The following is a 16,140-nucleotide window of genomic DNA, read 5'->3' on the forward strand; positions in this document are numbered from 1 at the left end:
GTTCCTGGAATATGTGAGAGAGGCCCTTGGGACATGCAGAAGTTTTATCAGGTGGAAGAGATCGAAAGTGGGGGCAATTTTGGATATTGGTCTTTGACAGGCTACCTACCTCTGTTAGAAAACAATAACTTTATCAAACTTTCACCATGTGGCTCCAGGGATGAAACTCGGGTCATCAGGCTTAAGTGGCAAATGCCTTTGCCTGCTGAGCCATCCCACTCACCCTGGCGGTAGTGTTTTTATAAAAAGAAAGGGAAGGCTGAGTGTGGAGGGTCATCCAGTGAAGTGCTTGCCTTGCAAGCCTGAGGGATGAGCTCATCCCCTGACCCAAAGTGGAAAGAAAAAAGAGATTTAAAGTTGCCCTCTGACATTTAGATCTGTCTGCTGACATTCACTTGTGTGCCACACCTTCATACAAAAAGAAGAGAGGAGACTCACCAGGCCTGCATACACACAGAGAGAAGAGGGGGTCCCACCAGGCCTGCATATACACAGAGAGAAGAGAGGAGACTCACCAGGCCTGCATACACACACAGAGAAGAGGGGTTCCCACTAGATCTGCATACACACAGAGAGAAGAGGGGGTCCAACCATGCCTGCATATACACAGAGAGAAAGGGGGTTCAGCAATCCTGCATACACACAGAGAAAAAGGGGGTCCAACAATCCTGCACACACAGGGAAAATGGGGGAGGGACTCCTGCTAGTTCTCTTTTATTGCAGGTCCCACATCTGTCCAGAATAGTTCATGCTTTGCATACCTTGAAAATTCTCTGGAAGCGCACAAGGCAGCTCCCGTGGGCAGCTTCCTTCCACTGGCTGACTTCCCACACAACCACAGCAGTTGGCCTAGCAGGCCCTCTCTCCTTCAGTTTCGGGAGCAAAGAGTCTAGCAGTCCCTGAGATGAGATTTCCAGCACAGCTTTCTTCAAGGGCATCTTCCTCACACAACGTTTCCATCTTTTTTTCTGCATACTTATTCAGATTGCCCTGGGCTGGGGGGAGGGGAAGGGGGTGTGTGTTCATGGGATAAAGGTGTTGTGCACCATGGTGCATGTCAGGGAGGTCAGAGAACCAATCTATTGTTTCTCTCCTCCCACTGAGCTCTGTCACAAGGCTGAGGCAAATAAATCCTTCAGACACTGAGCCATCGCTCCCACACCACAACATTCTTGGGACAGATATTTTGGCTGCTGTTGTTGTTGTTCTCATTTTAAAGAAAATCACAGGACAAGTTGGCTTCTTGTTTTAGATTTTCCCATTTATAACTCATACTGTACTTGATAGGAAATGTATATTAAGGCTGTGTCATGCTTAAACACACTGACACTTTTCCTTTCTCATATGTACATGAAATATTTTCGATCTTAAGGAGAAGAAAATTTAATTTCTGAGATCTCAAAGAGGCAAGGCAAGTGTTGCCCAAATAGTTGGGTCCCCAGACCAGGGGTGGGGATGGGGGCGGGCAGACAAGATGGGGGTGGGCACACATGTGGGAACCTAGATCACTACAGGAACTCCTTGCTACTTCATGAGTACTTTCCATCTCATCTCTGCCCCAGCCACACAGGGCTCATCAGGACCTGGAGGACTTGGTTGGGAGGAGAGACAGGCCGTTTTAGCATCTGGTAACACCCTGGCAGAATGTGACTTGGAGCAGTGTGCCTGGTTAGCTGACTCACCCTCTCTGGCATCCAAGCCAAATACTCTAAGGACAGTGCTCAGCCCCGCCAAGCCCAGCTGCAGAGAAAGAGGGGGTGGGGAGCATTCCAGCCCTGCCTTGGCTTCCTGGTGTTTCTTTGTAACTTCTGTAAGCTTGGGAGTAACTTACACTGTGTCAAGTGGTAAGACCACTAACGATGGGGGAGTTCATTCGTGCAGCTGCTCCGTCCCAGAGGGAAAAGAAGAGAGTACCCGCCAGATGCAGAACACCTGGGTGTGCCAAGCGTTCCCAGCACAGGTTGGTTAATCAGCCCAGCCCCGTAGAGTGCTCACAAACACCTTGGTGTGGAATGTCTAATGAGAGGAGAGATATTTGCCATACATTACTAAGTAAAGACTCCGCACACAGGGTCCTTTCTTTGTAATGAGAGTGTTCTTGCTTGACAGAGTCCTTTTGTGGACCAGTGCTGACTGGGCGCACCACCCCGCAGACAAAACAATCAGGTTACATCTTTTCCACTTCCCTCTCAGGGATCTGCTGGCTGCCCCACACCCTTCGAATACAAAGGGAGTCATAGTCTTGTCACATTCCCCAGACAATTGGAGAACTGGTGTTACTGATGCACTAACGTCTCCTAGCCTCTCCAGAGCCTGCAAGCAACAGTATCCAGCTACAGAGTAACACCCACCTCAAAACAACAAAATGTGCTAAATCTTCCCCTCAGTTACCAGCCCCACTTCTGGTAGGAGCTACGTCTGTGAAGCCAGGATGTGTTTGAGCCCTTCTTCAAGGCAGAGGGGACACACACACACACACACACACACACACACACACACACACACACACGGGGGGGGGTGTTTAATGTACTTCCATACTTGCAGGTGTGCTTATGGTTTCTTTCTTACACACAGTTGGTTCATAATAAGGAAGTTGCTGGACCACCAGAGACTGAGCTAAATGTAAATCTTAGTCTGAACGTTCTCAGGAGGCAATCTGTAGAGACATGCCTCTGCCCACTGCAAAAATGACTGCCCACCTTCTTCCCCACAGTACCTCAGAGCAGGGTGTCTGCAGGATGGGACTGTGGGGGGTTTCCCAGGCAAGCCTGGAGTCGCTCGATTTTTCCTGTGCATGGTGGCTACTCTGCTTGGCACTCCGGGTTTCAGGCTTAGGGGTTCTGTCTCAGATTGTTTATTTTGACTGTTCCTTGATGTGTGAGGTATATTCACCGGAGAAGACTGCTCAACATAGATCTAGGCCAGTAGAAAATTCTTTATTGGCCAGTGGATGACTACACTGAGTGTTCAGGATCCCGGTGTAACCCTGAGCCTTTCTCAGGGTGAGCTTTAAAGCACAAAAACCATATTCTGTGTTGACATTCTATACTGACATACTTTAGTTAACAAGAACAGTTAGCCAAAAGTGGAACTACAGAAGCCAAAAAACAAGGTTAGTACATTTAGAGACTTTCTCAGATCTATGGACTTGGATGGGATAGGCCCTTGTTTTAGTGTTGGTGGGTGGTGCTGTCCATGGGCTGAGTTTTACAGTCTGAATGGCATTATGGAGTCAGTTGTGCTAAAGTCTGGGGGCCTACTAAGTCTGGGTCCCCCGTTACGTTCCTGACCTCCCTTGTTATGAATGAATGTATACTTATACATTTGTGCTCTATATATGACTGGGGTTAGAACTCAAATATTCTTTCTTTTATTATTACCTGTGTCACCTATGACAAATATGCCATTTCTCTACTTCCTCAAAGAAATCAAAGCTATTGGCTGAACCCACCTCAAATCCCAGCCTCACTCTTCCCCAGCTCAATTAATCCCTAGTCAACCTCCTTACTTCATCCACTCTCACCTCAAAAACCAGAGATCAAGGCAGCTCCTGAAGCTGTGCTCCCCCCTCCTCTCACTATACTCTTGCTGCCTACCACCCAGATCTCCCACAAACACACTGCAGAGGTGCTGGCATTGTTAGCTACAGGATCTGTATGAGAGAGCTCATATAACAGCTCCTGGCTGGAGATGTGGCTTGGTCGGTAGAGGGCTTGCCCATCTCCTCTCCAACTCTATCCATCTTCCTCCTCCCTCTTCCCTCTCTACAGTTCTCTTTCTCCTGACATCTGTCATGGTTTGCCCTGAGGTTATCTGTATTTTGATGCTAATTCCACTGCCCCAAGGACAGCTGCCTAGTCACAGACTCAGAACTCAGGTGACTTCACCAGAACCACCTCCCCATTGAATTTGTAAAGTACAGGTGAGGGGCAGGTACAGGATAGAAGGAGGCCTATCATTGAAGGAGAAGGAAGGATGGGCGGGAGAGAAGTTTGAAGGAAGAGGAGGAGACTAGAGGAAAAAGGAGAGAAAGGAAGAGGAAAGAGTGAGAAGCCATGGCAGGTGACATTAAGATTCTGCTGTTTATTTACAGGTTGTTATTAATGTTCCTAAGGGATGGATGGTACCGGGCTTTGTATGTTTAAGTGGGCAATTATGTCTTATCAATTGGGTCAAAGATTATTGTGTTGTGTGTTCTTTTATGTGAGGGTTTGAGTGTAGGAACGTGTGTAGCAGCAAGAGACACTGGGTGGCTAAGGAGTGGGGATATGTTTCCGCCAAGATATCTAGCAGATTATCTTAGGACACTACGGTGCCAGAGCTAGCGGGGTCAAAGACATCTTTACCTTTTTATTTCTATATTTTTACAACAACAGGCGTCCACTCATTTAATCTGTCAGTTAGTCAGTCAATGCACAAAGGTTGAACCTCTTGCTCTGCTCGATCCTGGGACTATAAAGGGAGAAGTTACAATCCCTGTCATGAGGGAACTCACAATGCAATGACACGATACTAGGAATTCCAGTGCTGTGAGACCACATTCATGTGCTTCTTTTTTTTTTTTTTTTTTTTTTAAGAATTATTTATTTATTTCAGGTATAGGATACATTGTAGCTGTCTTCAGACACCAGAAGAGGGCATCGGATCCCATTACAGATGGTTGTGAGCCACCATGTGGTCGCTGGGAATTGAACTCAGGACCTCTGGAAGAGCAGCCAGTGCTCTTAACCGCTGAGCCATCTCTCCAGTCCCATTCATGTGTTTCTATAAAACTGCTGATAGATTTTGTAGAACGCAGTATGGTGTGGTGGGAGGAGCTACCTCAGTGGACCCATGCTGAGGTATCCACCCCCCACCCCGCCCTGCCGGAGGATGAGTATAGTGTAGAATAGAGTTTATTTGGGGCATGGGAAGGAGAGCTGAGAAGAGAGTAGAAACAGAGGAAGAGAGGAGACAGAGAAGGACAGAAAAAGAAAAGAGAAGAAGCCAGCCTGGAATACATGGAGGAGGGAAGGGAAGGGGAGAGAAGGAGAAAGGGGTGAGAGAGAGCAAAGGGGGTCAGAGAGAGAAAAGGGGCAGAGAGAGTCAGAGAGGCCAAACAGTCCCTTTTATAGCAAGCCAGGCCTACCTGGCTGTTCCCACATAATTGTTGGGCAGAGCCTAGAAGAAATGCTAACACACATGAACTCAGAAGTCATTCTCGTCAGACTGAGAGCTATGTAGATTTAGACTATGTGTTCTGTAATACTTTCAAAATATTATGGGGCTGGAGAGATGGCTCAATGATTAAGAGCAGACTGCTCTTCCAGAGGTCCTGAGTTCAATTCTCAGCAACCACATGGTGGCTCACAACCATCTGTAATGGGATCCAGTGCCCTCTTCTGGTGTTGTCTGAAGACAGCTACAGTACATTCACATACATTAAAAATAAAGTATATCTGTATGCCAGGCCTGGTAGTACACAGCTCTTGAGAGGCAGAGGCAGGAGGATCTGTATGAGTTTGAGGTCAGTCTAGTCTCACTAGAGAGTCCCAGGACAGCCAGGACTACATAGAGAAACCCTGAATCAAAAAAACAAAAATAAATAAACTGAAAAGTTCACATCTTTCCACGCCATGTGTATGCAGGGTGGCCTTGGAAGCCAGAAGAGGGCATCTGGTCCCCGGAGCTGGAGTCATAGGAAGTTGTGAACCACCCGAGATGAAAACTGGGAAGCAAACTCTGATCCTCTGTAAGAGCAGAAAGCACTCTTGACTGACAAGCCCTCTATCCAGCCTCTGTATAATATTTCAAAGAAGTAAAGAAATTAACAAATCTGGTATCCGAACACTCATCATCCAGAGCTGTGGCGTCCTGACATTTATATTTCTACTGCATCTTCCTACTGTATAATGTATTTGAAATTCTGTACCTATTACATGTCATCGAACTTCATGTAAGATGTGTCATACCTACCCTGCCAGAGAGGTGGCTCAGCATTTGGGGGCATTTGCTATAGCAGAAGACCACAGTTTGGTTCTCAGCACCCGGACAGGTAAGCAGCTTCCCTTAACTCCAGCTGCAGAAGATCTGACGCCCCTTTCTAGTGTCCACATGCACACTCTGGAGTGTGAGAATTCACACAGGTGCGCACGCACACACATGCGCAAAATGAAGGACAAATCTTAAATGTGTCATATTCTATGTGTCGTTTTAACGTTTGTTTGGTTTGGCTTTTGAGACAAAGTATCACTATGTCCACCAGGCTGGCCTTGAACTCACAGAGATTCATCTGCTTCTGCCTCCTGAGTGCTCAGATTAAAGGCGTGCATCATCCATCATGCTTGACTCTATGTGTCATTTTTAGTTTGTTTTTGTTTTGTTTTGTTTTGTTTTATGGTAAACATTAAGCTTTTGAAATTTATCTGTTATCATTTGTAGGGCTTATTCTCTCTCGGACAGATAGCTGGGTAGATAATTTTCAGGTTTTGGGGAGGATGAACAACCTTGTAGCTTTCGCAGAGGATGAACAATGTAGCTAATGCAGAAGTCAGCTGTGCAAATGAAGGACCTAAGGAACTGAAGTATTGTAATCATGACCAGATGATTTTTCAAAGTGTTCTTTGTTCAAAGTATAACAATGTATACTTTCACCAGCGATCAGTCTTCTGCTTATCTTCTACCTAAATACCCGGTAGCATCTGGTTCCACCTCTGGTGTGAGGGTTTGAGATGGTATCTCCTGTAGTTTAAATATTCATTTCCTCCATTATTAATGGAGCTGCCATTCTCTTTGATCTGTGTCTTTCTCTGTCACAGTCTCCAGTGCTGTCCTGTCATCCTATTGGGAAGAAGTCCTGTATCCAAGTACCTGAGTTCACCTACCAGTCTTCTGAGAGATGAGCACACTCATTTTTTATCTTGAGTTTTGTCTCCGATTCTGTCCGATAGCACTTTCAATGGGAGTCACCTAAGTGAAGCAGGTAAAATGTTACCCTCTCCTTATGTGATTTCTTTTTTTACATCCTGTTTAAGAAATCTTTTGGGGCTGGGAAGATGGGCCATTAGTTAAGAGACCTTGTCACTCTTGAGGAGGACCAGGGCTCAATTCTCAACACCCACACGGTGACTCACAACCATCCACAACTCCAGTTCCAGGGGACCTGACACTCTCTTCTGACTTCTGCAGGCACCAAGCATGTGTGCAGTGCACATTCATAAATGCAGGCAAAACATTACACATAAAGTAAAATGAATAAATCTCAAAGGGAAGAAAAAAGATATTTTTTTTCTGCCCAAACATAATGAAGATCTCTCTATCATCTTTTAAAAGCTTTAAATATTGGCTTTGAAGATATTTCTTTGTGGATAGGGAGATTAAAAACCTAATTTTATGTTTTTCTACATTTCACTTTCCTAAGCATTACTTTTTAAAAAACCATTTATTTATATAGCGTGTGTGTGCATGTATGTGAGCGTGTATATGTGTGTGAGTGTCTGGCACGTGTGTGATTGTGCGTATGTATGCGAGTGTGTGTGTGTGTGTGTGTGTGTGGTGTGTGTGTGGTGTGTGTGTGTGTGTGTGTGTGTGTGTGTGTGTGTGTGTGTGTGTCATGCATGCCAAAGCTTCTCCCATTGATTTTTGCCTTCCCAGGAGTGTGTCCCAGGTATTAAAATCGGGTCATCTGGCTTGGCAACCAACACTGTCACTTACTGAATCATCTCCCCAGCCCTGCACTGCTTAGTTCTCAAAGTAATTTCTTCCTCCTGTGATTTGAGGTCCCAGCTGCTGTGTCTCTATCTCCTCCATATGTGCGTGGGTCTCACGCAGGGCTCTGTGTTCTGTTTTACCGCCCCACTCTCTCGTTACCATTCCCCCACCATTCCACTGCGTCCCCTTAGCCTGGAGATTAAGTCTTCTCTACCCCGTTGCCTTGTGTTCTTTTCCAAAATTATCTGGTTGCTGATCTTCTTTGTGAATTTTTAAGATCAGCTTGTCAAGTTCCGTCCCAAAGGAAACTTCACTGGGTAGAATTTTAATTGGATTTGCAGATTACTTGGTAGGGGCACCAGCAGGAAGTTCAATCTTCTGATCCATGAATCTTAATTGGATTACAAACTGTTTGCCTGCCAGGAGTTTGCAGGATGCCAAGTCTTCTGATCCATGCTTCTTCATTTATTTTTGCTCTTTTTAATTTCTTCACAAGGCTTTGTCATTTCCTCCATTAAAACGTTTCTTACCTTGGACCAGTGGGGCAGCTCAGTAGGTAAAAACAGCTGCCAGCAAGTTTGAGAGCCTGCATTCTCTCCTCCTGTGTGCAGCACTCACTCTCTGTCTGTTCTCCCCTGCCCTCTGTCCCCCTCCCGGTGGTGACTTCCCTGGTCTTGTTCCTTAGGACCAGTGCACTGCCCAAGAACTGATTCCCAATAAACCTGCAATTATATACTTTAATCTGGCTTGAATTAGCTCATTTCACCAGTGCAGAATAATTTATCACCCTTTCCAATTATTTTTTAAATTTTTATTATAAAATTGTTGCAAAAAATAAACAAATAAATAAGAATCACATCGAAGTTAGCCAGACCCAAAGTTAGAGCAGCCCTTGGGGATGAGCTTCACATTGGATTTTATCCTTTCACTACCAAATATGTTATTTTGCATGTTCTACCACCAAAACCAAAAATCTATGACAGAGTTAGAACTAAAAACGGCAATTAGCTTATCCCCTCTTTCATAACTTGTGCCCATTACCTACACTCAGCTGTCCCCAGTCCCTTATTTAACCCTTTTTGTTACACTGCATCTACAAGTACATATGTTCACATATGTGCATGTGCTATTAACAGATTCTACATATGAGGGAGGACATGTCTTGTGGGGCATTGGAGGGGCGGCATTCGTGGTTTAGTAATAAAGGCATGGAGATATATATTTTTTTTTCTTTTCTCTCTGCTATCAGTGAAAGGATCCAATTCCAAGGCAGTTTGATTGAGATATGAGTTCACTGGCCTCAAGGATTGAGGCCAAGAGAATCGCCTTTGGGAGAGAGGGGGTGGAGAGAAAGAGAGAAAGGGTACACATTCAGAGATAGGAAGAGGGAAGGAGAGGGAGGGGAAAGGGGAAGAGGAAGAAGAGGGAGAGGGAGAGAGGGAAAGAGGGAGGGAGGGCTAGAAGGAGGGAGAGAGGACCAAAACATCTGGATTATATAGGGAAGAGCCTCTGGGCTAGAAAGGTCAGGGTTGGGAGCTGGGTAAGCCAAGGTAGGGACTGAGGGATGCTGGAAGAACTTGGAGGCCAGGTCTGTTTTGATATCTAAAATATGCCCTTCAATATAGTATAAGACTGTTGGCATTTGGTTTTGGTTTGGGTTTTTGTGGGGATTTTTTGTTTGTTTTGTTTTGTTTCGTTTTTTGCTGAAGCAGTCTCTCAGCTGGCTTCTGACTTAACCAACTTCTCAGCCACTGCATTCCTCCAAGTGGCTCTCATTGTTCTACCTCCCTGCTCCGGTCTCATCCAGGCTTCGAGCTGTCAGTTTGGTCAGGCGCTGTTGGAGTAGGTGCGTCACTGTGGGTGTGAGCTTTAAGATCCTCATCCTAGCTCCCTGGAAGCCAGTATCATGCTTAGCAACCTTCAGATGAAGATGTAGAACTCCTCCTGCACCATGCCTGCCTGCACGCTGCCGTGCTCCTGCCTTGATGATGATGGACTGAACCTCTGGACCTGTAAGCCAACCCCAATTAAATGTTGTCCTTTATAAGAGTTGCCTTGGTCACGGTGTCTGTTCCCAGCAGTAGAACCCTGACTAACACACAGCTTACTTATTCTGAGCCGATCAACACAGGACTGTGCCCACTCCGTATTTTAATATTGTCTTTCGGTTAGATTGAGGGTGACATGGCTTTCCGTGACCTCTTCCATGGCAGGACTTAACATGATAATTTCACAGATGCCTCTTTTGGGGCAGGCGGGAAAGTGACAAGCATTTACACCTTCCTCAGCACCTGACTCTGCCCACAGAGCAATTAACAACTGAAAATACAGAGGCAGAACTACAGGGTCACTTAGTACTGTACGTGTGGGTCGGTCAACCCAACAGACTTGCAGGGTTGGGGTTTTGTTTTTTTTTTTTTTTTTCTTCTGAGATTGTGTGAATTCCCTTAACATACATTTTTTTTTAAACTTTTTTTATTGGTTCTTTGTGAATTTCACATCATGCATCCCAATTCTATTCATTGCCCCACATCCCTCCACAGATGCCCTCTGCCCTGGCAACCTCCCCCACCTAAAGAAAGCAAACAAAACAAAACATAAACAAGAAAAATTTCGGCTGGGGATTTAGCTCAGTGGTAGAGCGCTTACCTAGGAAGCGCAAGGCCCTGGGTTCGGTCCCCAGCTCCTGCAGAAGCTGCCGTGTGTCACCGCGTGTCACACAGTACATCCTTTTGTCCAAGATACTGTGTTTAAATGGCGGTGTGGAATGTGGGAACCAAGCAGACAAAAGCTATCTTAGAAAACATCAGGTGCCTGGGACTTCCCGCCAAGGAGCTCCACAAGAATTTGCTGGGTAAACATCCTGTTCTAGAAGTGTCACAACCACAACCCCAACCACATGGATCCACAACCTCGTGGAACTTGAATCTATGTCATTCTTACCAGCCAATAGACTTAAAGGTCAATATGCTTAGCCAGTAACCTTGCTGATGTAATTTTATACCCCTAAAAGGTATAAAAAGTGTGTGCCTTTGTTCCTGGGGGTCGCCTCTGCCCAGATTGCAGAACGACCCCAGTGCACTGGATTAGTAAACCTCTCATTTATTACATCGATCTCTGTCTCTGTGTCTCTGTGAGTGGGACATCCCAAACGTAAGACTCGGAGGGCTTCTCTCCAGTCTTAAAGCGGCATGAGGGGGTCCCTTGGCAGGCCCTGTTGAGGGTTCCCCCTAAACAATCAAGTCAAGCAACGGGCCTTAGAGAGAAGGAAACAGAGAAGGACAGAAAGAGAGAGACGAAGAGAGAAAGACGGGAAGAAGTTGGCTGGGGACATGTGGGATCAGAGAGAGGAAAAACAGGGAGGGAGTGAAAAGAGAGGATGAAGAGACGGGGAGCTGGAAGAGAGAGGGAGGAAGGGAGGGAGGGGGGAGAGAGATGATGGAGAGAGAGGAAGAGAGGGAGGGAGGGTAAGAGAATGATGGAAAGAGGGGGAAAGAGGGAGGGAGGGGAGTGGGAAGGAAAAAGAGAAAGACACTGAGAGAGAGAAGCTAAACAATCCTTATAGAGGGCCAGGCTCATACCTAACAGTTGCTGGGTAACATTGGGCTGAGCCTAGAGGAAATGCTAACACAAGCAGCTTAATTTGCAAATGTTCATTGCAAGGTGTCTTTGGCTCAGTTGGGCGCCTCTGGCTTCTGCCACACTGGATCCTCTTTGGGACTCGGCTCTGATATGGTGTTGTTGCCCTGTGTCATGGAAATCCTGCAGCATTAGTTCTGCTGGACAGCCCCTCCCTTTGAGAAGGCTAGGCTAACTCCACAACAGGCTTCACATTGGCTGTTCAGAACTGGACAAGCCCAGACAAGTCCAGTCCTCGGAAGCCGCCCCGCCACCTGGTCTGAAGCAAGGACAATGGGTCAGCAGCAGTTTCCAGACTTCCCCGACTACTTCCTCAGTAACAGTCTCCAGCCCCGAGCCCTGGTAATGGAATATTCCTAGATTTGGAGTAAGATAAAGGTCACCTACCCTAAAATCCTCTAATGTGTTTAAATCAGGCCTGAGAGCTCACTTGGTTGTCTATCTTGGTAATGGGAGACCCCAGCAGATTTCTGCAGCATAAAACACTCTTGGCTTTTACATACATTCGAGTCCGGGGTATCATTCTTCAGTGAATCATGTTAGCAGGATTGAGTATACCTCGAGGTTGGCTATCGCAGACTGAGTTAACAGAGTTTTCTTTTTTTTTTTTTTTTTTTTTTTTTTTTTTTTGGTTCTTTTTTTCGGAGCTGGGGACCGAACCCAGGGCCTTGCGCTTCCTAGGTAAGCGCTCTACCACTGAGCTAAATCCCCAGCCCCGAGTTTTCTTTTCTTAAAACTTAATTTTGTATGGAGGCTGTAGTGAAAGACCCCCGGAGAGGACCTTTCCCTCAGGAGGAGTCCCAAGCGCCCAATGACCGAGCCGAGGCCACTCGGATGCAATCAGCAAGAGGGTTTATTAGAAAACACAGGTACCTGCAGGACACAGTCTCTTCGGAGGACTTGCGCGCCCAGCAGCTCCAGCATGGGGCTTTTATAGGGTTTGGGGAAGCAGAAGCGGGCGTACAGAAGCAGATGCATAGTTACGGGGATTGGTGGGTTCAAACGAGGCACATAGACATGTTCACATATGATTGGCTATTTCACATGATGAGGTAATAAGGTATAGCTATACACATTGGCAGGTTTGGGGCGTCCTGAATGTCGGGGGCTGGGGGCTTATCTCTTCCTGCCAGGTGGCCTGTGAGTCAGATCCGGTACTCCTGGTCTGTTCTGCATTCCTTTTCTTTTATGGTCTGTTAGTTCTAGCGGCAGGGCGGGGCTGCCTGGACTTGCTTTTCACAGTGTTTAGCCCTGAGGTTGTGAATTTTGAAACATATTCTTTTAACTTCATATTTTTAAACCTTAAATCTGTATAATTTTCCTTTCAGTAGAAACCTCAAAAACCGGGGCTAGAGAGATGGCTGGGGGTTAAAAGCGCATGTTGTTCTTCAGAGCACCTGGGTTCAGTTCCCAGCACCACACGGTGGCTCACAACTACTCGTAACTCCACTTCTATGAACTCGGATGCCCTTCTCACCTCCATCAACACCAGGCACATAGATGGTGCACATGCCAGCAAAACCATACAGGTAAAATAAAACAAATAAAAATCTTTAAAACGATAACAGAAACCTGAGAGGTTAATTTTCCCATTTTGAAATTCTCTCAAGAATCTCTCCTTGTCTGGAGAGATGACTCTGTAGTTAAAAACACTGGTTACTCTCACAGAGGCCCCAGGTCCAGCTCCCAGCACTTACAGGGCGGCTCGCAATTACTCCAGATTCAAGGTTCTAACGGATGGCCTCCCCTGCCTATGCTGACACAGCAGTATACAGCAATGATTCATAGTCATCCGCAAAGGCAAATCACCCATATATTTAAAGTGATACTTTTGTTTTTTTAAGACGGGGTTTCTCTCTGTAGCCCTGGATGTCCTGGAAATTTTTCTGTAGACCAGACTGGACTTAAAATCAGAGATCTGCCTCTGCCTCCTGATAAAAGGTGTGCTCCACCATCACCACCACCATACACATGCGCGCGCACACACACACACACACACACACACACACACACACACACATCACTAAAGTAACTTTTTTTGAAAAGTCTCTTTGAAATCTCTATATAAAACCCTTGGGTGTTTTGGAAGCTTTTCCATTAATTGCACGACTATTGATTAACTCAGTCTTTCAAGTTGAATGATTTATGCTCTGCAGAAGCCAAGTGTGTCCTGTATACTTTGTTTCATTGATAGGGCTACTCTCCCTCTTCCTTATCTCTAAAGTGTGTAATTATGCCTGATATGTTCTTATTTCTTCCCAGGACTGCTTCCTGAAGACTTTCTCCTTTTGAGAGGAGGGTATTGTCTACTGCCCTACCACCCTGAACGTGCACAATCTCTCACATCTTACTCAGGGTTTTACTGCTGTGAACAGACACCATGACCAAGGCAAGTCTTATAAGGACAGCAATCAGGGGTTGGCTTACAGGTTCAGAGGTTCAGTCCGTTATCATCAAGGTGGGAACATGGCAGCATCCAGGCAGGCATGGTGCAGGAGGAGCTGAGAGTCCTACGTCTTCATCTGAAGGTTTCCACAAAACACTGGCTTCCAGGAAGCTAGGACAAAGTCCACACCCACAGTGACACGCCTAGTCCAACCTCTAATAGTACCACTTCCTGGGCAGAGCATATGCAAACCATCAAACCATCCCACAGGGGGAGGAGGTCTTTCAACTCACTATGTAGTTTATATGAACCTCAAACTCGGAGCAAGGCTCCTCCCTCGGTCTTTTATTTCTTGATAAATCTCATAAATGTGTCTGTTGTGTTGGGTTTTTCTTGTTTTGGTGGTTAGTTGGCTTAGATCCAGTTTGTGCAGTGTGTTCTGTGTGGTACGTTGCATGTGTGGTAGGTATGTGTCAGCGTGTGTGCATGCATGTGTGTGTGCATATGCATGCATGTGCATGCATGTGTGTGTGCATGTGTGTGTCTATGCGCATTTGGAGACCATGGATAGACATCAGGTTTCTTTCCAGATCACTCTTCTCTCCTTTCTCACTGACCAATGAGCTCTAGGGATCTGCCTGACTCAGCTCACCCCAGTGCTGGGTTACAGGTACCAGCCACTGTGCCTGGTTTTTTATGTGGATTTTGGGTACCAAGCTCAAGTCCTTGTGCTCACGTAGCAGGCACTTTTTCCACTCGGCCACCTCCCCAGCCCAAGCCTCTTTTGTTTCCAGTGAACTGCCTTTTAATCTCCTGTCTTCTGTTTTCTATTTCAGTCACGTCTGTTTTTTCCACCATTCACTATCCCTAGTTTTCTTCAGGTTTACGCTGTTGTACCTTCTCTAGCTTCTTTTATTGACTACATAAGTAACTTTAACTTTTCCTCATTTGAAAAAAATAAAGTCTTAAAATTAGAATCCCCTGTGTTTCAACATAACAGGTTCTGTTTGTTGATTTGGTATTCGTGTGCCATGGCAGGCTTGTGGAGGTCAGAGGGAATTTGCACGAGTCAGTTCTCTCCTACCGCATGGATGCCAGGTCTTGAACTCAGGTCCTCGGACTTGAAACAGGTCACCCTTCCCCACTGATCCGTCTAGCTGGCTCATTCTACAGCTTTTATAAGTATTGGTGTTTATGGTCAGATATCTGATGGTTTCTTTTGTGATGTTTTTAATTTATTTACTCAGGAATGACTAGCAGTGCTCAGTGTGTGGGAGGACTTAATGCTGCCTCTGTTGCTAATTTGTAACTTCCTTGCTTTGTGTCAGAGAATGTAATTCCTATGATGCCGACATTTTTCTTCCATGTGCGTATTGTTTCATCATGTTGATCATCTCATGCACACTGTGAATGTGTGCACTTCATTGGTTTATTGATTGTACTAAGCATTGTAATATCCAAAAACCATCTCCATGCTTATTAGATATTTCTGTGGTCTTGTGTTTTTCTCTTTAAAAATTATTCTTAATTTGGGGATTGTTTGTTTGTTTTTTTTTCTTTTCAGAACTCCATACATATAAGCAATACATTTACATCAATCCCAGCCCTTCTTCCCCCTCCAACTCTCAAGTCCTCTCCCTCCTCCCAAATTCTTGACCTCTACTCTTTTTACTGTTAAGTAGTATGGAGAGCTTTGGGGGTCGCCTTCTAGGAATTTGGCAGGAATTTGACATTGGGCTAGGACAAGAAGTAGGCTCAAGATGAACACAGCTGAGAAATGTGTTCTTTGTCAATTGAGGAGTCTTGTTAAGACTGAATACAGTAATCATGGGACCTTCGTGTATGTCTTGTTTGTTCCTCACTACTTTATGTCTTAAGACTACCATATTCTTTGTGTGCACCCAGAATGATATAAAAGCAGACTGGAAAAAAAATAAACCTGCTTCAGCCTCAGAACTGACTGGGGTCGTGTTACAATGCTGTCTAATTGTCTTTTTTCTTACTTATCCCCACTCCCTCCCTTGAGACCTTATTGGCTGAGCTGACTTGGTTACATACACGACACAGCCACATGCATACATTTATATACAGCCTACTGGGTCCATTTCCTATTGTGACTGAGAATAGACACTTGGTCACATATACAGGCACACCCAGATGCACACATCCTATACAACCTACTAGGTCCGTTTTCTATTGTGTCTGGGGATATAGGCCCTTGGGATTGGATAGCATATGTGGGCGCTTGTCACTGGGGGCACTGACTTCTCCTCTTTCAGCAGCCATTGACCAGCTGGAGCTCTTCATCTGAGTGTAGGTTCTTATGGAATTTTGCCTGTCTATGTTAGCCTGTCAGCTAACCTTGGCATCATATTGAAGGACCCTAGGGGCTTTCACCAGCCTTACACCCACCACCGCAGGTCAAG

The 16,140-nt window shown here is 45.7% G+C and overlaps 1 long non-coding RNA gene across 1 annotated transcript; it reads left to right on the forward strand.

The window, feature by feature from the left end:
• Window positions 1-1,790: 1,790 nt before the first annotated feature.
• On the forward strand, window positions 1,791-10,804 carry LOC120095698 (uncharacterized). The gene is made up of 4 exons (XR_015633762.1): window positions 1,791-1,960; window positions 5,628-6,034; window positions 6,798-6,961; window positions 9,497-10,804. It is a non-coding gene; the product is annotated as an uncharacterized LOC120095698 (long non-coding RNA).
• The last annotated feature ends 5,336 nt before the right edge of the window (window positions 10,805-16,140 follow it).

The sequence above is a fragment of the Rattus norvegicus genome, chromosome 11, assembly GCF_021556685.1.
Source record: "Rattus norvegicus strain SHRSP/BbbUtx chromosome 11, alternate assembly SHRSP_T2T, whole genome shotgun sequence".
Lineage (NCBI taxonomy): Eukaryota > Metazoa > Chordata > Mammalia > Rodentia > Muridae > Rattus > Rattus norvegicus.